Genomic DNA, 25,144 nt, shown 5'->3' on the forward strand with positions numbered 1-25,144 from the left:
AGTGTATTATACAGAACAAAAGAAGCTAAACACAAAAAATCACATGTAATATCATTCCATTTATATTATATTCTAAAGAGGAAAAACAATCCATAATGATTACAATCAGATCAGTGATTGCCTGGGGTGTGGGAAGGATTGTAGCCAAACGGTATGGAGGAACTTTCTAGGATGATGGAAATGCTCTATATCTTGATTGGGGTGGTGACTAAATGGGTATATAAATTTGTCAAAACTCATAAAACTATACACTTACAAGGTGTGCATTTTAAATGTGTATAAATTATACTTCAATCAAGTTTATTTAAAATAAAGTAACACTGTTATATTGATAAAGAAATACGCGATTTCTGTTTGAGTCGTAGGCATCAAGGAAGAAAGCCCATTCTTGCTCATGAAGGCTACTGTGGAAGAAATCTACATGTCTTTGTCGAAACATAGGTGTCTGCATAATTCTTCTGCTCAGTAACGAGGATGGTCTATTACAGTTTAGACTGAAAAAACTTACGAAGATTATCCCTCAAGAAACCCAATATTCTAATATTTATGTTTCGAATGTGTACCTATCTGCAAACACAATTATTTGGTGGGTGTTGTCATTTCATTAACATCATATTCAGTTTGAAAATTAAAGAAACAATGTATTGTTTGCTTGAAGAAACCACTACTTACGTCTAAAGAGTTTAGCACCAGTACCTGGCATATAACAGTTGCTTTTTTAATAAATATATGCCACATGAATAAATGAAATTCAGTGAAGATAAGTACCAGAAAATACGACTGTATTCCATAACTCTGGACCAGTATTGACAAATGAGTTTCTGGTAGACTAAGAGAAGAAAAAAGGGAATCAATATACCTCAGGTGATCATGTATATTGCTAGGCTCCAGCCCAAATCACACAGCTTAAGAGCAGAGGCACGTTCCATCCTGAAACATCCATTAACACTTGACAGATCTCATAAAGATTATTTCTTGGAAAATTTTCGTTAAAAAATGATAATTCAAGATCATAATTAGCAAACTCCCAGAAAAGTTAACTAAGTATTAAGAAATTAAATACCACTATACAGCAAAACAGCCCAAAACAAATACGCAGTTTGGGTCAATTTTGGGCAGATGGAAAGCAGAAAAACAGCTCCTGAATAGAAAACAGAATGGCAATATGATCTTAACTTTAAGTAAACAAACGAAGCAACAGCAGATGAAAAGCCCCACTTACTGAGAAGCAGGCAGTTGAGGGCATTTTGAGTAAAATTTTCCTGTGACCTACGAGGCATTATGTAACGCCAACAATGACTAACCCTTCAAGGACATTCCAGGCACGTGGCAAGTTACACAACAGTTACAAGTTAAGCATGTAACTTTATGGTAACACTTTGTAAAGCCTTCTGATTACCACTGCTGTCCAAACTATGAGAAGTAAACATTTATACTTGGTTTAATAGAAACTCTATCACGTATAAGTGCAGTGTCTTCATCTGTTCCAATTATCCATTATTTTTGTGGATCTTTGTATGTGCTTATAATATAGAATTTTACAAAGCAAAGCTAATTATTAAGGCTCCAGTATAAAAACCTAGACTCAGAGAGGTTAAGTGACCCACTCATGGCCACACATATAGGAAAAGGCATTAAAGCCTACTAGATCCCTTGGTACTATATTTAGTCACCATCGACTCAATCAACAAAATTCGTTGAAAATTAAATACTTATAAGTCACTGTTTAAAGGATCTCTGTCTGAAAAGTTTCTAGTTTATGATGAGAATTCTTAATCTAAGTTTTTAATCTTATGTTTCAGAATAATTAGCATATTCAGAAGAAGGCATATATAAGACATTCGTACTTATGGCCCGTAAAGTTACTTCACGGGTAGTATTAAATAAAATGTAAAATTAGGAAGACATGAGTGGACAACAGTTTAAATGCAGATCCCATTAAGAGATTTTCAGAGGCCCCAAACTAATTTATTTTGGTAAAACACCGCTCTATACTATTTTACTGAAAGGCACGCCATACAGCAATGTTCAACACAGTTGCAGCCCATTTCCCATGCTTTGTAAAATCGACCAGATTTGCATTTCCTGTAATTTTATAAGAGGCTTCCATAGAAATTCCAAAGTAGCCTCTATGGATGTGCTCAGTACTTCTGTAATAATAACCTAGAAGCAGTAGAAAGACTTCTTCCATACTTTGTACCTTCTATCAAGCCAGGCCACAGCAATCATATTCGCAGCTGCTAGCCAGCTGCAATCTTGGTCACAGTATGCTGCTGCTGGATGGCAGGTGCTCGTTTGTTTTCACTCAGGCCGCAGGGAATATTGGGACATTTGATCTTTGTCCTTGGTTAAAACCAATCTTTTGTGTGTATTCTACACACACACACACACACACACACACACTTTGCTCTCACAGAGTCTTGCCATGAAAAGGTTGTTATATGAATTTTGGGTGGTGGGAATGTATTTTTAGTTTTGACTTAAGAACACAGAGCAGTCTCCTAAGCTCGATATTTAAATGGGTCTTTATGCTTTATAAATCTTATTTATAAGCATACTTTTATGCCTTAGGATTTGTGATTTTACTAAGTAACATCTTATTGGTCAGAATAGGCTAGGCTATATTCTGGTGCAGTTCCACTCTGCATACATGGGGTCGCCAAGAGTGGGAGTCGACGGCGACTAACATATTCTGGTGATAAATAATGCCTGAAATCTCAGTGGTTTAAATCTATGATGGTTTCGCACTCACACAATGTCCAGTGCAAGTCTACTGTCTATCTTTAGAATTGTAGAGGGCAGATCATGGATATCATGAGCACCAACAGTCTCTGTCACGTACCTGTTGCCTAAGGTCACACGGTCATCTCTTTCCTCCATTCAGCAAGAATTACTGATGACCTTCTATCTACAAGAATTTGTGTTCGGTACTGGAGGATATAGACATGAGTAAAATGTCATCTCTATCCTCAAACAGCCAAGTGGTTGGGGAGACAGTTAAATAAAACTTATTATAATACAACCATAACTTGAGGCAGAAAGAAAATATGCCCCCCAAAAGCATAAACCATGTTCTATGGGAAGGAGCACAGAGTAAAATGGAATTACTCCTAATTGAGGGAATCCTTGAAAAGCTGCAGAGATGTTGACATTATTTGCCGGGCTTTAAAAAGGGTGGGGAAAAGCTTAGACAAGTTTGATATGGAGGAGAAGGAGGAGAGTAAGAAAAGACAGAGAAATGTGAGAAGACATAGCGTAGCTAAAACACAAAGAAGGGACAGAGAATCTAGAATAAGAGCCCGTGGTATAAAGTGACAGATGAGTCTATAACCAAAACAGTCAAAGACATTTGGGTTTTATTAGTTTATATATTATATACGTGTTTACTAGCTTACTTGTGGAATGTGAGTTGCCAGAATATTGAATATGTTACTATTCTTTGTTTCCCTCATTGTTAATTCATCTTATGAATAGCAATCAAGGCAAAACCAAGCATTCTACCAAAGCATTTCAAATTCTGATCATAGGGTTTGCTTTTTCCCCTAACTGAATTTTTGTTTTTTCAATTCTCAAACAATATTAAGGCTATAAGTCACAGGATAAAGTGATTGGATTTATTCCCACCTACTTCGCCTTTCAGATTCCTTTCTACTCCAACCAAATATTTACAAAGCATGACTTACCGTAGCAACAAGGCGATTGAAAAATAAGTCCCGAAATACTAACTCTGGGCCAGCAGGCAAATTGGATCCAGATTTTTAATTGTCGGAAAAAGAAGACTTAAAAAGAAAACTTGCTAAGGCTATGATACTGTGATATGGGTACTGCTGTTTGGGAGTGGAGCAAGAGGTTAACTGGGTCCAAAACTATGGAGCTATAAAAAACTGAACAGAAAAGAAAAAGCAAAGAGAAGGAAAGGGAGAAAGGGTCAAAATTCAGAAAATAGATGGTTTTTCTTCTTCCCCCTCTTCTTCAAAAGAAATAAACAAAGTGAACGGGCAGGAAATTAGTGAATAGTAAATGTTCAAGAACATGATCTTGAAACCTACGTCTTTTTGTTGTTTGTTTTGAAAGTTTAAGGGGTGTGGCTTGACGTTCTTTTTTGTCATGGAAATTCAGGGTTTCCATTCCGGCACTATCAAACGCCTATTATGTCATATATAAACTCTATTTACTCCTTTTTTTTTAGCATAAGAAAAATTAAAGTCCTTTCTAGAATCTTCTGCCTTAGCTCCTTAGTTTCCAAATTACCCCTCTCTCTGTAAAACTCTCTTCCAAACTATTTGAAAGTATTAATGGCCACCATTTATTCATCTTGTATTATGTGCTGGACACTTCACATATATCATCTCACTTAAATCATAACAGCAACAAAAAGCTGATATTATTTCTATTTTGTAACTAGAGAAACTGAAATTCAAGATTTGTCCGAGCCCACAAATGATCTGTGGCAGAAGATCTTGTAACAATTTGGTCAAGTGACTTCTTTGATGTCAATTTTATAAATTGTGAATAATCACAGTATGCATTTAATGAGTATTATTATTAATTTATTTTTTTTATTAGATAATCCACATAAGTGCTTAGAAAGTGATTAAAAAAAAAAAGGGAAAACAAAACAAAACCAATTGCCATGGAGTTGATTCGGACTTATGGTGACGCCATGTGTGTCAGTAGTAGAATTGTGTTGCACAAGTTTTCAGAGGCTGATTTTTCTGAAGTAGATAGCCAGGTCCTTCTTATGAGGCATCTCTGGGTGGACTCAAACTGCCAAGTGCTTAACCATTTCCTCCACTCAGGAGCCCTGATAATGATAAGCACTTAATAAATCAGTGTAATAATTATTGCTACCATTTTGATTCTGAGTCCCTTAGGTTTCAAAGTTCAGGTTATTTTCGCTCAATTGCCTTGGCTTCACATAAAAGATTTAAGTTTTAGAAAAAACCCTACAAACTTCGAGTGAGTTATATTAGTATCTAGGATTAACATACCATTTTACCTTTTTCATTTTTTAGGAGGATGAATGGGTGGGGGAAGGAAAATTGGCAGAAAAACTGCAATAGTTCTGGAATCCAAGCCCACATTTATTCTTAAGAAGAGTTCCTTTTTCTACAAATAACAATTCAGCCTTAAAAACAGTCATAAGGGTCCAACCTTTTAGAGTTACCCAAATGTTCGTTTCCAGCCCTTCCTCTTTTCCAACTTCCCCAGGAAACATACAGGCACGGGAGAAAAAAAAATTTATATATATACACACACATACACACACACACATATATGTATAAAGGGGAAAGAAACCAAACCAATGACTGCGGAATTACTATTATCCCTAGCACTATTGATTGTCAAATAGCTAGCTCTATTTTGAGGAATTAAATATTTGGGATCCTAAAAATTAATTATTTACAAATGGCCTCCCTCCACTTCTTTGCTATTTTTAAGCTTTTATGGTTTCCTATACTCTTCTGATCTTGCGGTACATTTTCTTTTTCTCTTGAATGAATTGGTTGGTGAGCCTAATCCCCTACTTCTCCTTACTTAAAAAACAAAACAAAAACCCTCAATTAAAATACGTCCCAACACTTTCCCTCCAAGCTCACAATGAGGATCTTTTCGCCGCCAAACACACTTCCAGGCTTTTCTGCAATTGCAAGCTTTCGTCTCCTACAGGTGGCACGTCTCCCTAGGGTATCTAAAACGGAGCTACCTCACCGCTGGCTCCGACGTTAGGCTCGAGATAAAGCGTGTCACGAGCTATGAGGAACAGGAGATCTCTCTACCTGTCTCTGGCTTTCTCTCTTGGTCACAACTAAAATCCGAAGTGGAGCGCCCCGAGCCATAAAGTGTCTGTAGCGGTGACAGCCACTTGGAGCATGCTCAGTCCACCCTGAGTCACTGAGGGGCGGCTTCCTCCCCCGACGGTTGGTGGGGCTCCTGCAAAGCCAGTAGCGTTCTCCCCCAACCCCCATCCATTCCCCCTGGCGCGCGCTCCACGGCACCCACAAGGGCGTTCGTCAGCCGCGCCTCCCCTCCCCGCCCCCTCCTCTTCCTCCTCCTCCTCCTCCAGCTACGGCCGGCGAGGAGACGTCAAGGGACATAAATAAATAAATAATTCCATTCACCCGGTGACAGCGAGGCGAACCGGCTGCGGCTGGGCTGGGGGACCCGAGAGCTGCAGCGCCCATCCTATGCCAGAGACCGAGTAAAGTAAGTACACCGGGAAGGAAGGGAGGAGGAGGCAGGAGGCGCCCGCGCAGAGGAAGGCGAGCGTGGGACTGCGACCGGAGCCGCCCGGGAAGCCTCGCGCGTGTGTAAAAATAATGGCCAGCCTGCGACAAACGCGCCAACGCCAAGTTTGCCAGCGAGCCCTTATATAGACAAAAAGCCCGAAGCTGCCGCCGGAGGAGAGCTAGCGACAGCAGCGCCGACAGCGACGTGGGAGCTGCGGGGGCGTAGCCGGGCGCGGGCGCTCCCTGGTCTCGGCGGTGTGCCCTTGGGGGGTCCCGGGCGGAGAGGAGTCCCGCGCGCCTGCGTGTTTCTGACCAGGAGATGTCCCCCTCTCTGTGCGTGGCCGGAGACTGCCGGCGCGGTGCGCCCCCCCATCCTTGGCCCGTGAGACTGGAGGCTGTTTCCCGTTCTGCGTGCCCCCAGCGCGCGCTTCACCAGCATCCCGCCCCGGCCCACGTGCAACCCGGGATAGCGTCCTGGCAGCAGAAGCTTGGGACGTGGGTGGTTAGAGGTGTAAGGGTTGTCTTCTCTTCAGCTGACCTCAGCTGTTGGGGCGGCTCGGATAGGCTGGGAGGAGAGAAGCTATCAGGGAGGCATCTTTCTTCCTTTTCGGATCCCGGAAGGCAAGGAGGGGGCGGAGGCGGAGGCGGATGGAAAGGTGTGTGGGGGCCAGGAGGGCGCCGGGACAGACGGGGCACGCTGCCATAGAAGCAGCTAAAGAGGGCCTACGTCTGCAGGGCCCGTGCCGGTCTTCCCCGGCGCAGCGCAGCGCAGCGCAGGGGGCATCAGGCCCGGCCAGGTGGCGCGATAGGCTGGCGAGGGCGCTCACGTGTGAACTGCCTCTCAGCAGATGCTGCGGCGTAACTGCGCGCTCCGATTCCTTCTCTTTGCTATTTCCGCGAAAAGGATTGCGGACTGCCTTGGCAAGGGCGGTGGAAGCCAAGGCCACTTTCCTGGTAGGGCTGGGAAGGAAATTTTGTAGTTCTACTCCAGGGAAATTAACAGTAAACATACACACACCCAGCACAGGAGAGGGAACGAGGAGCGGTTTCTCTGCAAGTGTTTTATTGACTACCCTTCCTGGAGAAGTAGAACTGGGCTTGTTACTTGAGGGCGCGTTGGTGGCACTGGGAAAACTAATATTTCAAGTCATCTCCCCTTCCTGGGCCCCGTATTTTTTTTTTTTTTTTTCCCCTTCCTGGGCCCCGTAGGAGACTCAGCGGGTAAATGATGAGGCAATGAGAAAAAGATTGAGCCGGAGAAAATCGTGAGCATTAGTTCCCCTTTCCTGGCACTCGACGCTTTATGGTTAATCCCAAAGTGAGCTCAGAAGGTCGCAAACTTAGCTGCTGCGTTAGATTCAATGTGCTGTGTCATTGAAACCACAAGTACTAAGTGTGCATTTGGGAAGTGTGGCTGAGAAATCAGAACTGGGTGGCAGTTCCAGAGGGCAGATGAGGGTTGAACAAGGTGACCCTTGCTGAAATAATCCTAGCTCAGCTTTCTGCTTGTGAGCACATTACATTAAAACCAATCTAAGTGAGGGGGCATCTGAGTAATGTCAGTGAAAGGGAAGATATTTTTTACCTTAAGCAACTCAGTGTATTGTGTAACAACTCATCAAGTTGGAAACATTTCTTTGCAAATATTCACAGCCAGAGTTTGCAGTTCTGTACTGTTTTTTTTCCACAAGAGGAAATTGAAGTGATCTGAAATTTTAACACCCTTTTCTGTGTTGAAATTGGTGCATCTCTCTGTAAATGCTCAGTTTATTTCTAGACATGCATTTACTTCCTTTTTTTAAAAAAATAATATCTGCCTTATATTTTTGGCCTCCAGCTCTCCTGAAGGGAAGGAGGGTATAGTGATCTAAGGAAATGTCCTGTGTCCAGAATATATTCCTGGATCAAGGATCTGAAAGGGGAAGAAGTCTCCTAAATTTGCTTTTAATTCTGCATTCATACACCAAACATTTTTTGAGGAGTGGAAAAAGATGATTACCTTTAGAGTTGTCAGATCTAGACTTCAGACTTGGTTCTGCACATTTGTATGATTGAGTAATTCTCACAATGTCAGCTTCAGTTTTCATATTCATAAATGGGATTGATGGTACTTACCCTGAAGTGGTACTGTGAGGGATAAAATAATGTGTGTGGAAAACACCTGGAGTACAGACTAGCTATCTCTGAGCTCTTGAAATCATTCCAGACACTGCACTGAGGTTTTAAAAAGAATAAGGTTGGAATTCTGCTGTCTGGAAATTCACATCTAGTCATTCAGGTTAACCTTCCTTATACCTCATTTGCTTTTCAGTCAGTTTCCTTCTCTTCTCCATGGAAGAGGCATATATCCCAAATAATTTGAAAGAAGTTTAGCAGTTGTAAGAAATGCTTGTAGGATCCGCTAAAAAGCAGATTTGGGAAGGGTTGCACCTTGCCCCAGAAATCTGTGTAATCAGCCCCATATTTTGCCCATTGAAAGTGACCCTATATAACAGATAATGAAGGATTTTCTTTGTGCAGTGGAGGGAGGAACTCCTCCTCTGAAGATCATCTTTGCCAAGGAACGGAGAAAAGAAACTGAGCTGCAACTTCTTCTCAACTTTAGACAGACTAATCCACTCACTTCTAGAAGCCTGAGAGTATTAAAAAACAAACAAACAAAAACAAACCTGTTGCTGTTGAGTCGATTCCAACTCATAGCGACCCTGTAGGACAGAGTAGAACTGCCCCATAGAGTTTCCAGGGAGCGCCTGGTGGAGTCAAACTGCCAGCCTTTTTGGTTAGCAGCTGTAGCTCTTAACTGCTATGCCCCCAGGGTTTCCAAGAGTATATAGCGACTATAATAACTCCATCTCTGTAATGCTTACATGCTCTAGGCGCTGTGCTACCGCTTTTTGTGTATTAACCCTTTAATCCCTGTAACACCCCTATGAGGTATTTCTGTCACTGTCCCCATTTACAGAGGAGGAGTTTAGGCACAGAGAGTTAAGTAACTTGCTCAAGTGGCAAGCTAGTCAGTGGCTGAGATGGGGCAAGCACCCAGGGCATCTGGTGCCTTTAACCTGCATTTTAGCTTCTACCTTGCATGAAGCTGAATGAGGATATAAGGGCCTTGTCTTTGTATTCGCCATTGCCTAGCACGGTGTCTGGCAAGTAGTAGTTATGAATAGTTGATTATTGGAAAAACCAAGGAAGGAGGAAAGGAGCCTGGTGGCGTAGTAATTAAGTGCTCAACTGCTAACCAAAAGGTTGTCAGTTTGAACCCACCAGCAGCTCTGCAGGGGGAAAAAAAAGACCTGGCCATCTGTTCCCATAAAGATTAAACAAACCAAAAACCAAACCTCTGCTGTTGAGTCCATTTTGCCTCAGAGTGACCGTATAGGGCAGAGTAGAACTGGCCCATAGAGTTTCCTAGGCAATCCTCTTTACAGAAGCAGATTGCCATATCTTTCTCCCTCATAACAGCTGGTGGGCTCAAATGACAGACCTTTGGTTTAGCAGTGGAATTCCTTAACCACTGCCCAATAGGACAATACTACTCTGTCCAGTAGGGTCACTATGAGTTGGAATTGACTGGACGGCACACAACAAAAACAAAGAAGGAAGAAAAGAGCCTACTCTCCTGCCTGTAACTCCTAAACCTTGTAGGAAATCCGATATGCAGTCTGCCCTGGGGATAGGATAGATGAGCTTTTTAGAATTCCTTTGCCTTGGCCTGCAACTAGTCCGTGAGGCTCCTTCGAGCAACTTTAAAAAGTATTCTGTCTCTGGCCTAATAAATAAATGAAAGGGAAAGAAACTTCTTCAAGGTGCCTGAGAAAAAAGGCAGACCATAATTCATGGTTCTGGGTTCAATTTTTGGTAGAACCAGTGGTTAACTTAATTTTATGCAATGTGGGGATTATACCTGTAGAGTTGTTCTGAACACCAAAGAAGATAACAAATGTAAGATGTCTGATATTATAGCTGACCAATAGAGAGCATGTAACAAATACTAATTACATTTCTTTACTGTCTTTGACCCTCCTCTCCATTCCAAAAAGGGGGGGGGGAATTCTCCCGATTCCCTCATCTTGAAGTAAATGGTATTACTCTTAACAGCTGTATAACTTGATATGGATTTCCCTTCGGCCAATTATTTTATCTTACCATGAACTGTAATTATTTGTGTAGGCATCTTATCTCCTTCCCTAGGCAATACGGATTTTAAGAGCAGATACAATACCTGATTCATCTGGAAAGCCCAGTGGGGCCCAGCTCGCTGGGGCAGAACTGGGCAGAGGATGAGGGCAAGGGCTCTGGAGTGTGGCAGTCTGGGTTTTGATCTTGGCTCTGCAGCTTACTAGTTAGGGCAAGTTGCCAAACCTCTAAATCTTGGTTTCTGCACATGTAAAAAAGAGGATAAGAATTTTATTACTTAGTTGTAAAGATTAAATGAGATATCTGTAAGCATAGAAAAGATTTAATATATGGTAGCTGGTTTAGTTTTTTTTTTTGGTTTATTATTAAGTATTTGGCCTTATGGCTTCTAGGTTGTAATAAGGACCATTGGTTTATTTTGCTTAACATAGTTTTGAAAACTCTTTGAAATGCCAAATTCCTCATTAGATGGCATTGCCGTGTCAAATGCATAATAAACCATTAAATGGACTCCTTTCTCTGTGAGGTCATCCTGGTTTGTCATGGCCTTTCTTAAAAATCCCTGGTAGCATAGTGGTTAAGTGCTTCGGCTGCTAACCAAGAGGTCGGCAGTTTGAATCTGCCAGGCGCTCCTTGGAAACTCTATCAGGCAGTTCTGCTCTGTCCAATAGGGTTGCTATGAGTCAGAATCGACTTCGACGGGAGTGGATTTGGTCTGGTTTTTGGCTGGGAGATCACTGCACACTAAGTCTGAGTAATTTTTTTTTTAACTTGGAGATAAAATTTTATTTTCTACATTGCTCTCTTAAAAGCTGAACCTAGGAGCCTAATCTACCTATTTAAGAGATCTGGCATTTTACAATCATAAGAAAAGTGAATAGCTTAATAGGGACTGTTGTCTGGAGGAATAAATAATATTTACCGCACATATTTGGCAATTAGTAAACAAGAGGGGGGTATGTGTATTTATAAATGAACTTTCATAATCAGGGACACTGCAAATAAAAATTAACGACAAGTTAAACAAATTGAATTTGGCTATAATACAACTAAGGAAACTCTGGTGGCATAGTGGTTAAGTGCTACGGCTGTTATCCAAAAGGTCGGCAGTTTGAATCCACCAGCCACTCCTTGGAAGCCCTATGGAGCAGTTCTACTCTGTATTATAGGGTCGCTATGAGTCAAAATCTACTTGATGGCAATGGGTTAGTTAGTTATGGGTTGACTTAATACCAAAACTCTCTTGCAAATGTGTACATTAATATTCATTGAAATCCCAAAGGAGTTCATGAAAAGCTTATAGGGATTTGAGTGACAGCTACAACATGCTGGTATGAAGATATTTTTGTGAAAAGTTTTGTGCAGTTACCATAGTCTCATAAAAATGCCTATGTATTCAATTACCTGAACCAGTGTTTAATTTTTGGTATTGGGTGGCATTAAGATAGCAACTTTCAATTGAACATATATAGTATGTATGAATGATGAACACAAATGAAATATTTGTTTAGGCAAATAAAGATCTGTATGAAATGTTGGGAATTTATAGAAAACATTTTATTTCAAACATTTGCTATTTTTACCCATCTAGTTACAATGGTAGGTATGCTTTTTAATCAGTCTATACCCTTAATCAGAGTTTGATGAAAGCTCATGTGTGGAAGAATGTTAACTTAATAAGAAGCTGCTCTACTAAGAAACTTACTTGAAGACCTCTTTGTTTTGGAACTAGTAGATTATATATGAATAGACAGCAAAATTAAAAGGCAGTTTTATTTGCTTGACACCTTTCTAAGGGATGAGCTATCATGCACCTCATTTTAAAATTGATTTTCCAAAATTTCAGAATCTTAAATTCTATCGGTTCTTCTCAAACATGCTTTTAGTAGTAAAAGCAAAGCTGCATTCAGTGACTTATGTGACAAGTTGCTTTATGTCCCTGTTTCTCAACAGGCAGGCCCATTGTCGTTTTCGGTGGGACAGCCCTTTATTGTGTGAGAATGCCTCTTTCATTACCGGACATTTATTCGCTATGACCACTGACTTCCATATGCCAGTAGCTTCCCTTTAGTCATTATAACAACCAAAAATGTCTCTCTACATTTTAATGTAACTCTTAGAAGAATGATACTACATGTGGTTGGAAGCTACTAGTCAACAGGATCAAATCGAGAATGTTTGAGGAAATTATACTTGAGATCAGAGTCTCTTCAAATAAGATTTTTTTTTTTTTTTACTTAAAGGATAGAAGTAATTATTTTTTCATATTATTTTATATGAAAATACTTTGACTAGAAGAAATGTGTTCTTTGTTGTTAACTTGTATTAAGTATGAAAACTTCCGTAATCATGTTATTTGTGACCTTTAAGACTCCAAATCTTCATTTGCATTAAATTCTCCACAGCCTTTGGCAGAGTTGGGGACTGTTGCTTCCTGAACTCCTCTTTTGGCTTCTGTGCACTCTTTGTTCTCCTCTTACTTCTCTGCTCATTTGCAAGTCCTTCTCTGGCTTTCCTTTCACCTCTTACAATATCTGCTTTAGACGTTTGGTTGTTTGTTTTACGTTTGCTCTGTTGGCACCGATTATCTGCTCTTGGCCTCTCTTTCACCTCAGCACGAATAACTCTCCAGTCGTTATCTCCTGCCCTGACCTTCTCTCAAGCTCCAGGCTTACATTTCCCAATGCCTGCTGGACAGCTCCCTTTACTATGCTGCTGGCACCTCCAGCACCCTGTGATCTCTTCCAAGCCTGTGTCTCCTTCCTTCCTCTGCATCCTTTGATTGGTATTAGCATTATTTTAGCCTAGAACATTTTGAGATTACCACCACCCCCATGTCTGATAGTTGCCAAGACCTGAACAATGTACTTCTTTCACAACTTGCCTTTTTTTTTTTTTTCTGTTGCCACAGAGTTAGTGTGCTTTTGACCTACTACCTAGAGTCATGTCAGTAATCTCCTAGCTGGTCTTCACACTTCCAGTCTCTCATCTTTCCAGCTAATTCTGAACATGCCAACAAATAAGTTACTCTTATTAAAGTACATCTCCTTTATCTACATGTAAACAACACTTTGGTAACTCACATTACCTAAGTCCAGGGAATGACATTTCAGTCTCTGCGTGATGTAACTCCAAACAGTTTTTTCCAGGCTCATCTCCCACTGCCACCATACTCAAGTCAAACTGAGCCGTTCCCTATGCCTTAATCATGCTTGTTCTATTTCCTGGCACTATACCTTTAGTCATGCTGCTCCTTCATCCTGAAATGCTGTAACTTCCCTGCTATTCCCATTTCCAGCTTTAATCTCACCTTCAAAGCTAAGCTTTAACACCACATCCAAATCTCCTCTGAAACTCCTGGAGAGGTAAAAGGAGCTTTTCTAACATTTCAGTAGCATTGCATTTATAACCTCCTTCTTTTATTCAAAACATTTTATTATAGTTGCCTTTGCATAAGTCTGCGATTTCTCATAATACTGCAGATTTTTGTCTACCAGGAATAATAACATGATCATATTTATATCTCTTTCAGCACTTTCATGGATTGTGGAATTGCAAGAAACTTAGAGGCCTTCTGTTTCCACTTTTCTGTGTTGTTGCTACATTGTCTTCAGTTAGCCACTATCTGTTGTTTATTTTGAGAATATGCATGGAGGCATTCTGTTCTTTTTAAGGGACTTCCAGGTGTGACTAAATTCTCTTGCTTCTTAGGGTCCTCACTCAGCTTTCTGGGATCACACAAAATAAATCTCTTTTCCAGTTGATTGACAGCCTGTAAATATATGGTGACAGCTTGCATGTCTTATGTTTATCAGTGTAACATATCCATTCTTTCCCTCTGTTCTTTATGTGGCCTGGTTAAGTTATTTTTTATGGCCTCTCTCCTTTGGAGGCATTCAAGGTTAGGAATGTCCAGAAATGTCCAGAATAGCTCAAAGAGGATAATTTTTGAAAATAGTTGTTTATGAGTAGAAATGTTTGAACTGTTGTTCATGGCACAAACTGGCCGTCGATATCACCTCTTGTCAGATAGAGCTAGGAGGTGGGAAATAAAGGTGTGTATAAGGATCCACTTCTGGGAGAGCCTCACTGTTATCTCAGGGGTGAACATCTTTTTTCTGAGTGGGCCTGAATGTAATGAATGAATAAATGAATAAGCCACTGAAAGGCAAAGAGGAAAGAAGAAAAGCTACCTTTAAATTATGACTACAATTAGAAATTAACCACTCAGTAAAATCATTCCCTTTGTCGATGAATGCCATAGAAGATAAAATCACAAACATGGCCTGTGTGTGTATCATAAATGAATTTAGAGATATTAGACCAAATAAGTGGCCATTAAGTAAAGTTTCAGAAGTGGGCTTTGAGTAAAAATACCTTGCCTTTAATGAGCACTTCTGTCTACTAGTAATGAGAAACCCTGGCTGCTAACCAAAAGGTCGGCAGTTTGAATCCACCAGGTGCTCCTTGGAAATCATATGGGGCAGTTCTACTCTGTCCCATAGGGTTGCTATGAGTCGGAATCGACTAGACGGCAACGGGTTTGGTTTTTGGCTTTTCTATATACTAAGCATCATTTTAACACTTTACTTGTTTTAGTAAATTTAATCCTCAGACCCTTGTGAAGAAGCCTTATTGTACAGAGGAGGGGATTAGGCCACAAAGAGGTTAAGTATCTTGCCCAAGTTTGTATATCTTATCAGTGGAGGGTCTGGATTTGATCACTATTTGCCTTTCCAATATTAGTATTTTCAAGTATTCGATATTGCAGTGTCCTTTAAGAAAGGGTAATGGAAGAAAATTGGGGTAGTGTTTGGGGGAAAAAAAAAAAAGGTGACTAGCCAAGTATAATGGGTTTTAGTCTGGAGCCCTGGCAGTGCAGTGGTTAAGTGGTCATCTGCTAACCAAAACGTCAGCAGTTTGAACCTACTAGCCACTCCATGGGAGGAAGTTGTGGCAGTCTGCTTCTGTAAAGCTTACAGCCTTGGAAACCCTATGGAGCAGTTCTACTCTGTCCTTTAGAGTTACTATAAGTTGAAATCTACTTGATAACAACGACAGTCTGTTAAAACACAGAGTCAGCAAGAATGATGAGCCTTCCTTACTATTTACAGAAAATATCTAGAACCAAGCTAGGCTAGAAGGCTTAGAGAAAATAATGACCTGTTACTCTCTCTGTGAGACGAAGAAGTCTGGAAAACCAGTAGGGATTGAAGCAACGGTAAGTCCAGGATGTGATCCCTCCAGCCCTGGTTGCAAAATGGTCCAGGTAGGGTGTGTGTGAGGTGGCAGAACTCCCTTGGAAGCCTGGGGGTATGGGAACCAGTGGGTGCCTGGACAGAGTAGGGCCTGGAGAATACTAACTGCTATATATGCAGATCTTCAGTGAAGTGGGGTTTTGAATACAGCGTGTAGCATATTGCAAACCAGAGACTGCAGTTTTTCCACTATTTATTCACCTACTGTATTCCAGACACTGTCTTATATGTTAGAGAATGACTAAATAGAAGGGATAAACTCATTTCAGTCTTGAGTTACACAAATAATTGAACATTATTCTCGAAGCGAGGTAAGCAGTTTACGTGCTTGGGTCGACTTTTTGTGGAGTCTCGATATCATCTTGCCTGTCTCGTTCTGTAGTTCTCTCTTTTCTGTTTTCCCCATTTCAGTGACACGTATTGGACCAGAGGCTTTAGAGAGACATAAACAGACCTTGATGGTATTTTGACTTAGCTACTTCTAAGCTCTTGGACCAAAATCAAGATATGTGAACTTTCAGAGTCCCAGTTTCTTCATTTTTAAAAACGAAAACACAATCTATCTCATGGTTGTTGTGGAGGGTAAATAAATAATTCAGGTAACCAATAAATGGTCATCATAATCATTTCTGTTTTATCCCTACCTATATTTTTGGCATGTTTTGTGGCAAGGCCTCTTTACTCCTGATAAATTTCCTTCTGTGCACAGGTATTTATGAGTTTTAATATTGCTGTTCACAGCCTGAGCCAAATGGGTTCAGAAAGACAAAACAAATCTCATTGACTTGTTACAATAAAGTAGCCCCTTCCAATATGGACAAAGTTCTGTTTTGCCATACATACAGGATGATGCTCGAATATTGTCATTGCTGCTGCAAAACTATTAAAGTGCTGAATTTTTCAACTAGCTACAACCACCCAAGGGAATTTTAAGATGAGAATACCTTAGCTTCCACTGAGATATAACAGTGCACACGAGCACATTTAGAAGCCATCGCATACAGGCAATACTTATTCTGTTATTGTGGCTTAGAAGCGTTTGTTCATACTAAGACACAAAACATATGGCAGCATAATCAATTATGCCATTTATTAAGTGCTGCCTGTGCCTCTGCTCTTTGACATGTGCTATAATTCTCATGATGACAGTGTAATGTAGATTCTGTTCATTGACAGAGGGGGAGAGTTTCAGTAAAATGTGGCTGTGTAAGATCACCCCCAGAATCAAGGTCTCAGCTGGTAAAACACTCATGGCATCTAAATCTTGCTCCATATCTTAAATCAATTCAAATCAGTAGATAATTGAGCATTGCCATGTGAAGTACTCGGCATAGAGACCTGACAAAATATGTACCAAAAAAAAAAAAACCAAGAACCAAAAACCAAACTCGTTGCCGTCGAGTCAATTCCAACTCATAGTGACCCTATAGGACAGGCTAGAACTGCCCATAGAGTTTCCAAGGAGCGCCTGGTGGATTCGAACTGCCGACCTGCTGGTAAGCAGCCGTAGCTCTTAATCACTATGCCACCAGGGTTTCCCAAAAAAAAAAAAAAGTGTACAGGACATGCTTATTGACCCTGAAGAGACTGTAATTTCAGAGATTTTTTAAATATACATACTTACACACTTGTGTGTGTGTGTGTATGTGTGTGTGTGTGTAGTCCCTGGGTGGTGCAGACGATTGAGTGCTTGGCTGCTAACTGAAAGAATGAAGGTCCCAGTCTACTCAGAGGCCCCTCAGAAGAAAGGCATCGTGATCTGCTTTGAAAATATCAGAAAATAAAAACCCTATGGAACACTACTACTGACTCACTACTCTGACTGCCATGAGGTTTCCACAAACTGGATTGAAATTGACTTGATGGCAGCTGGCAACTGGGGTGTGTGTGTATTTCTATGTATGTGTTAGTATATATCTGTATATACCTATGTATAGATATATATAGATAGAGTAGGATTAAGTGTCAAAATAAATGGTAGAGGGGAGCAATCCTGTAGGATAATAGGACAGAGGTTGATGAACTATAGCCCGTGGTCCCAATCTAACCTGCTCCCTGTTTTTGTAAGTAAAGTTTTATTGGAATACCACCGCACCCATTCGTTTCCATATTTCCTATGATGCTTTCATGCTATAGCGGCAGAGTTAAGTAGTTGTGACTTAGCCTGCAAAGCCTAAAATATTCACTGTTTGACACTTCAAAGAAAAATATTTGCTGATATCTGCTGTAGGATACCAGAGGAGAAGGACTTTACCATGTGTTGGAGGAATCAAAAAGCCTTTAATGGAAGAAGTAGAATTTGTTTTGAAGCTTAGATATGGATAGCCTTTGGTGAAGTGAAGAAAGAAAAGGATCATTCTAAGTGGTGCAAAACTCAAAATCAAAAACAAGCACATGCATAAATATGAAAAGCTGATGGAATATAAAGATTAAAAAACAAAAACCCGTTGCCATCAAGTTGTTTCCAACTCACTGTATATAATATAGATGATAATATAATCATTTATCCACAAGTGTGCACTTTGTAACTATTCACCTGGAACAGTGATTCTTAAAGTTGGTAAGACATTTGAATGAATTGATGAACTATTTAAAAATAAGATTTTGATTTCACTCAATATGTGATACTAAAGTGTAGTCCATGTTGAAAACCATTGATCTAGAGTATTTGTTCATTTGGTCAAGTTCATTGTTTCCTGTTGAGGGCAGACACTTTTTTTTTTTTAATCTCATGTCATTTCCCCCTTCATAATGTATTAGCAAACTGGCTATGTAGTAGTAATATTTGCTAGTCACTCATTATAATAAAATAAGTACTAGATACTGAACATGTAACTAAGTGCCAGCACTCTACCAAGAACTTTCCTTACATTCTCTCATTAAAAACTTGCCATAGCCCAGTGAGGTAGATATTATTCCCATTTTACAGAAGAGAGCACTAACAGACGGATTAAATAATCAGATTAAAACTAAAAGATTTGTAGATGGATACTCTTTATACAATATGACCAGTAAATTGACTCTCTTAAAATGAGAAACTTTTGGAGCTAGGCATATAGATAGGAATGTACTTTCAAAAAATTTAAAAAAGTGAATATGCCAATTTGTACTATCATGTGACCTAATTCTCTTCTATTACATTGTACTGTTTTCTAAAAGTTGAGTCAGCTTTCACTACAAATGTTTCTGTACAATTTTATTGAAAATATTGATTTTTATTATTTTTTTAATACGGGCTGAGAATGTTTTGTATCCTCTGCTGTCTCTGTCACTTTATGTCTACAACAATTTCTCTTTTCCTTGCTTCTTAATGTTCAGTCATTTGTAATTTCCTCTCTCTCTCTTTTTTTTTTTTTCTCCTTTATCTCTAATATCCCTTCCTAGTATTCATAATAGGTCCCAGTTACATGGTGTCTCTGATAAAGTACTTGAATATGTTTCCCTAAAGTGAGGGCTTCTTTCAGAGGAAAAAGAAAGAATCAATGGAACTTAATGCCAGTTTCTTTTTCCGAACCTAAAAAGGGGCAGATACTACTGAACTGTTTGCATATCACTACTGGATATGACAACATAATAAGGAGATGGGAAAAGCCGAATGATTCAGAGGAAGCCACAAGCAGTCTAAGAAAATGTACATCTGTCTCCCATGGGCCACGTTAGTGTCTCCGTGGAGAGTAAGCTGGCCATTTGGCCTGTGGGGAGATCATTCATTACACACAATAATGGCCTGCTACAGGAGGGCCTACAGATGGTAGATCTAAAGCTCACCCAAAATGTCCTTTCCTTTTTTTATTATTGATTTTCTAGGTAATATATCCTGTTAATTTAAGGGAAAAAAAATGCTTTAGTGAGGAGACAATGGAGATTTTTGTTCTTTTTTATTTTATTTTTTTATCAATAACAGATGTCATTCTGTCCCAGTAAAATACCCAGCCCCATCATCTCTCTTTGTTTTCAGATGTTCTGAAAAAAGTAGACTCTTTTATAGACATATCACCAATTAAAAAAAAATTCTCAGAAACCTAACTATGACTGTTCACATGGAATGATTCTGTATTTATGACTGAAATTATTATGCATATTGGTCTATAACTTTCATGTAAGAGTGAATATTATGCCCAACTTTTTTAGTCTACAAGTTATTTTTAATGATTCCCTTTGTGTTTGGCCTCTTGTTTTATGAACTTTTGCTTAAAGCAATAATATTTAATTCCTGCCCAGCTATACACTTAGATAATGGCTCGAAAATGACTAGTGGTCTATAAAATCTAACACTGTATATGTAAATTCTTTTGTATTCTCTTGATGCAGCAAGGATTTTCAAAATAATTTACACAGTTTTTGGAATTAGAAAAAGGTGGTTCTAGTTGTGTGCCAGAGATACAGTCCTACGGGCTTTACACACATCGTCACACATTATCCTCAAAGTTGTCATCTGACAGCCTCAACAGCCCTATAACGTGGGCTTTAGTACCATCAATTCAGGATGGAAATATAGAACTCGATGTTTCAGGTGGGTTAAGTAACAAAACTCTATTTCCAAAACCTGCACTTTCCCCTCAATCACATGTTGTCTTCCAGGTAGAGTCAAATCCTAACTCTTTGCGTTTCATAGAAATGGGAAACTTTGAGGAAAAATAAAGAAGAAATCTTTAGAATTCTGTGCTTTCAAAAGAGATTAAAAAATCAGATTTTTAAAAATCAAAATCACACTTCAAAATATACCGAAAAAAAAAAGACAAAAATAAAACGACAAGAAAAATGTTGGCGATATGTTATTTTGCCACTCTTATACATACTTAATCCTTCTTTCAAAAGGTTAACTCCATGAATTGTGTGTGGTGGGAATGATGTTAATACCAAAAAATCAAGTAGACATAGATGATGTTGTCGTCGGTAGGTGCCATCGAGTTGATGCCAACTCAGAGTGACCCTGTGTACGACAGAATGAAACACTGCACCGTCCTGCGCCATCCTCACAATCACTGTTAACTCTTGAGTCCATTGTTGCAGCCACTGTGTCAATCAGTCCATCTAGTTGAGGGTCTTCCTCTTTTTTGCTGAACGTCTGCTTTACCAAGCATGATGTCCTTCTCCAGGACTGGTCCCTCCAGATATGTAAGACAAAGTCTTGCCATCCTTACTTTTAAGTAGTATTCTGGCTGTACTTCTTCCAAGACAGATTTGTTTGTTCTTTTGGCAGTCCATAGTATATTCACTATTGAATTATGACTATGTTTAAATAATTGGGATTTAAATATTGTTTTACTCTTTTTTGAGTACCTGATTATACTTTACTAAAAAAGTACATTCAGCCTTAGTTACACCTTAACAAGAAAGACTATTCACATTAAAAAAAAAAAAATTCTTAGTAATAATTGGTTCTTTAAAATAACAAACCAAAAAAAAAACCCATTTCTGTTGGGTCGATTCTGATGCATAGCAATCCTATGTTGTTGTTAGGTGCTGTAGAGTTGGTTCCAACTCATAACAACCCCGTGTATAATAGAATGAAACACTGCCTGGTTCTGTGCCATGCTCACAATCCTTTTTATGCTTGAGCCCACTGTTGCTGCCACTGTGTCAGTCCATCTTGTCGAGGGTCTTCCTCTTTTTTGCTGATGGTCTACTTTACCAAGCATCATGTCCTTCTCTAGGGGCTGATCCCTCCTGATAACATGTCCAACATATGTGAGTCTAGTCTCACCATCCTTGCTTTCAAGGAGCATTCCAGTTGTACTTCTTCCAAGACAGATTTGTTCCTTCTTTTGGCAGTCCATGGACATGTCTTATAGGATAGAGTATAACTGTCCTGTAGGATTTTGAAGGTTGTAAATCTTAATGGAAGCAGACTGCCACATCTTTCCCCTGTGGAGCAGCTGATGGGTTTGAATGGCCCACCTTTTGGTTAGCAGCCAAGCACATTAACCTCTGTGCCACCAGTGTACCTTAAAATAACAAAAGTTCATTACAACTTGAAATTCAATGTAAGAATCCATCTGAAACCCACTTTAATGGAATTTAGAAAGTCCGTTATTATAGGGACCAAGACTCTAAGACCAGTAAATCAAATAAGGAGAAGTTATACAATTCAGGTACTCCTGTATGCATAATGATTATTCCACAAAAGTACTAAGTTAGAGATTCAAGTTCAAAACATGCCAGGGTTATGACCAAGAATCCTGTTAAGGCTCTTACTGAATTAAGCCAATATAACATACAAATAGAAGGTCATTTTGGATCTTGAGGAAGCATGTGTCCCCAGCTAGCAGCCTGTTGGAATGAAAAAGGTGTTTACATGGATTACTTTGGTTTCTGAAAAGACCTTTTAAAAAAATTATTTAATCAAATCATTAATGATTTCAAAGGAAGTGGTGTGATACATTCTTTATGTTATTAAAAGAGAGTAATATAAGGTGGTCAAAGTTCTATGATTCTTACATAATACAATCAAACTTTTAGTTTTTAGAATCATATATTCGTTGCCTATATACTGATTGCCTTTCTACAGATTTGTGAGAAGTCTCTGAAATTCCTAGAAATCTTAAAATACAAACACATGCAACAACATGGTACCCCAATCTTCCCATATAGTTTTTATTTCAAATATGGCAGTGAGCGTTAAAAACAAATGTCCCCTTCACTCCTTTGGCACTGACTTTTACCTTTGGTTTCTTCACATTCCCTTGTAAGAGAAATTTCCCAGCTGTGTTGAAAACAGATGTGTGGAGAGAAGTACATGCCAGGATTGGCAAGCATTCAGATGCTGAGTTTGCTGCAAATGTGAAACCAATACATGGTGTAGTCCCACAATTACACCAATAATAATAATACCAGCAAAGTTAGCAGACATCCTTACCTTTGGTGACTGTTCCTGCTCTTAGAGTATAATGGATGGTATTGCCATTTACTCAGCACTTTGCCCTTGACCTGTTGCAGAAACTGTCCTAATCGATGTAAAGTCACGTGCGAAGCTGACAAATGTTTTCTGGGCTTCATCTTATTTATGAGAGGTGTGGATCTATCCCTGTGAACACTTTAGAGCCAGAGAATCTAAAAAGATGAGCCAGTTGGAGCTTGCCCATTGCCTCATCCTGGACCCTGGCCTATTTCCTGCTGTATGACTCGACTTTGTTGGTGCTTGGCATTGACTCTGCCAGGACCTAGTGACAGTTCCCTGAAATGACCTTCGGCTGTACTGGAAGGTGAAATTTCAGATAACAGTCACGGAAACTTAACAGTTCACAGAAGTCAGATTGGCACAGACAAGCATAAAGGACAAGCAACAGCATGATGCCTGAAGTAACTGGCTTGTTCCTTCGCCACCATGGGCCTCCTGTAACCTTTACTATAAATACATAGAGTATGGATTTCATTATACAGTATTTTACTTGGCGTATAGCAGAATAATTGAAGGCAAATGTTATTTATTGAAGGTGAGAAGCACCCTGTTGGTATCTAAATAACATCATTTTGTGGAATTATTTATTTTTGACCCAAGCATTTTATCATTGACTTTAAGGAAAACTAAACACAACTAGGGAATGTCAAAAATGAAAATTTGCCATACAATTCAGATATTCTGCATAGAACACTAAAAGTGTCTAAACTGGCACTTATCCTCAATAAGTAAGCTCTTACTTTTTTCCTGAATTTATTTTAAATTTTGATAGCTTTTTTCATGAACAAAAATCTTTTTATGAAAAAAATTCAGTTAGATTTTTTCACAAATATGTAAAAGAAATATTGAGTTGGTTTCTAAGTTACCTTATTTGATTTATGTAGTACAAGAATAATGCTAAAGACTGTGCTTGACTGTAGGTTTTTGAGGTCCCTGGTGGTGCAGTTTGCCCTCTGTTATTGATTGACAGTTTGGCAGTTAGAATTACTCAATAGCACCATGGAAGAAAGGTCTGGTGATTTATTTACCTAAGATTACAACCATTGAAAACCTTATGGTGTGCAGTGTCACTCTGAAACACACGGGGTTGTCGTGATTTGGAATCAACTCAAGGGCAGTCCGTTACTCCTTAGTTACTCAATTTTCTCAAGCTGTTAGGGAAATAAGGAATGTTCAGTAAAGTAAGGAAGGACAACTGAGTCACTTTTATTTCAGATAAGAAAAATGTAGTCCATGGATACTTTAGGCATTTTAACGTTTCCAGAACAAGCCCATATATGAAGAGAACTAGGATACATTACCTGTAATTTATTTCTGTTTCCTCCAATACTAATTATTTAAAAGGTAACTAGAAGTCATTTCTATATTACAAGTAATAGCATATTTTCCAGAATCATTATCCAGGTAAAAATCCTATTCTGCCTGAGAATTAAGATAAGTGTGGCGTCATTGTTATACGATGGTTTTATGTGTAATATAAATGTATTCTTTGCATAGGTGGCTGGATAACTTTATTAAATAATTAATCTAGAGTGTTCCAGTGCATAATATTTTGAGTTAATATATGATATGAGAACAAAAATCACTTCTATTTTTTAGCATTGTTGTTAGGCCCATTTCTCCATAAAATATGGAATAAAAAAATTTAATCTGCGTATATTATTGCTTTATTCTGCAAGTCTTTAGTAAGATGAATACATTACCTAAATTACGTTCATAAGATTTATAAAGGCAAAATGGTTTCTTCTTATTAAATATATGCACCCTTCTCATCTATCATAAAATGATACTTGGTCTTAGCTAGGCGCTAAGCTATAACCCACGGCCTATATTCAGACAATGCCTAAGTTCAAAGTTTTCTAAACTTTGTTTTATTACTGATGGCATTTTTGTAGAGAATTTTGTGGGATCAGAATTTTACAGTGCACCATTTAGGAAACATAGCCTTGAGGATAGGCGTTTGTCTTTATAGACAAAGTAGAATTTTGAAGGTATTATTTCCCAAACCCTGCAAGTACCTGAATTTTGATTTCAGTTTCGTTGTCTCAAATATTTAACAATGCATGTCAAAGTAGGTAGCCACTATCCTTATTTCCATAATAAAATGACAAATGTCCAGATTGTATGGGCTTTTAAAATGTGAAACGATGATACAATAAATAATAATAGCAAAATGATGAATGTAATCAGTGAAGTGGGAATTAATTCTTGAGACCTCAGGTCAGAAATTAGCTTAATACACTCAATAAATAATTTAAACCTTAGTTCATCATCAGGGACTAAATGAACACTTACCACATGAGGTCTTTATGGTTATTTAATTTATAATTAATAGAATCACTCTGTCTTCCCAAACCTTGGGGTTTTAAGTGTTAGAAAAAGCATGTGTTTTTCTGACATCTTGGTTCCTCTTGTTTCTCTTCATTGTCACATTGCACACTGAAGCATTCTAAAATTTTGACCTTCTTTGCTGCTAAAAGCTCTTACTTACTGAAATGTACCCTGATCTCTTATCGTTAGCTAAGTGACCTGATTTTGTGGAATCCTGAGGTCTGTTGCTTCACATTAAGTGTGTATTGCAGGAGTATTAGGAGTCCTTGGGTGCCACAGCTGGT

At 39.1% G+C, this 25,144-nt stretch overlaps 1 protein-coding gene across 11 annotated transcripts in view; it reads left to right on the forward strand.

Moving 5' to 3' along the window:
• Window positions 1–6,064: 6,064 nt before the first annotated feature.
• SLC16A7 (solute carrier family 16 member 7) overlaps window positions 6,065–25,144 on the forward strand; it is a 208,842-nt gene continuing 189,762 nt past the window's right edge. For all 11 annotated transcript variants that reach the window (XM_049883739.1, XM_049883742.1, XM_049883740.1 and 8 more), the window contains exon 1: window positions 6,065–6,207. The gene's annotated coding sequence lies outside the window, so the exon portion shown is untranslated. The remainder of the gene's footprint in view (window positions 6,208–25,144) is intronic.

Source organism: Elephas maximus, chromosome 4 (genome assembly GCF_024166365.1).
Source record: "Elephas maximus indicus isolate mEleMax1 chromosome 4, mEleMax1 primary haplotype, whole genome shotgun sequence".
NCBI classification, from domain to species: Eukaryota; Metazoa; Chordata; class Mammalia; order Proboscidea; family Elephantidae; genus Elephas; species Elephas maximus.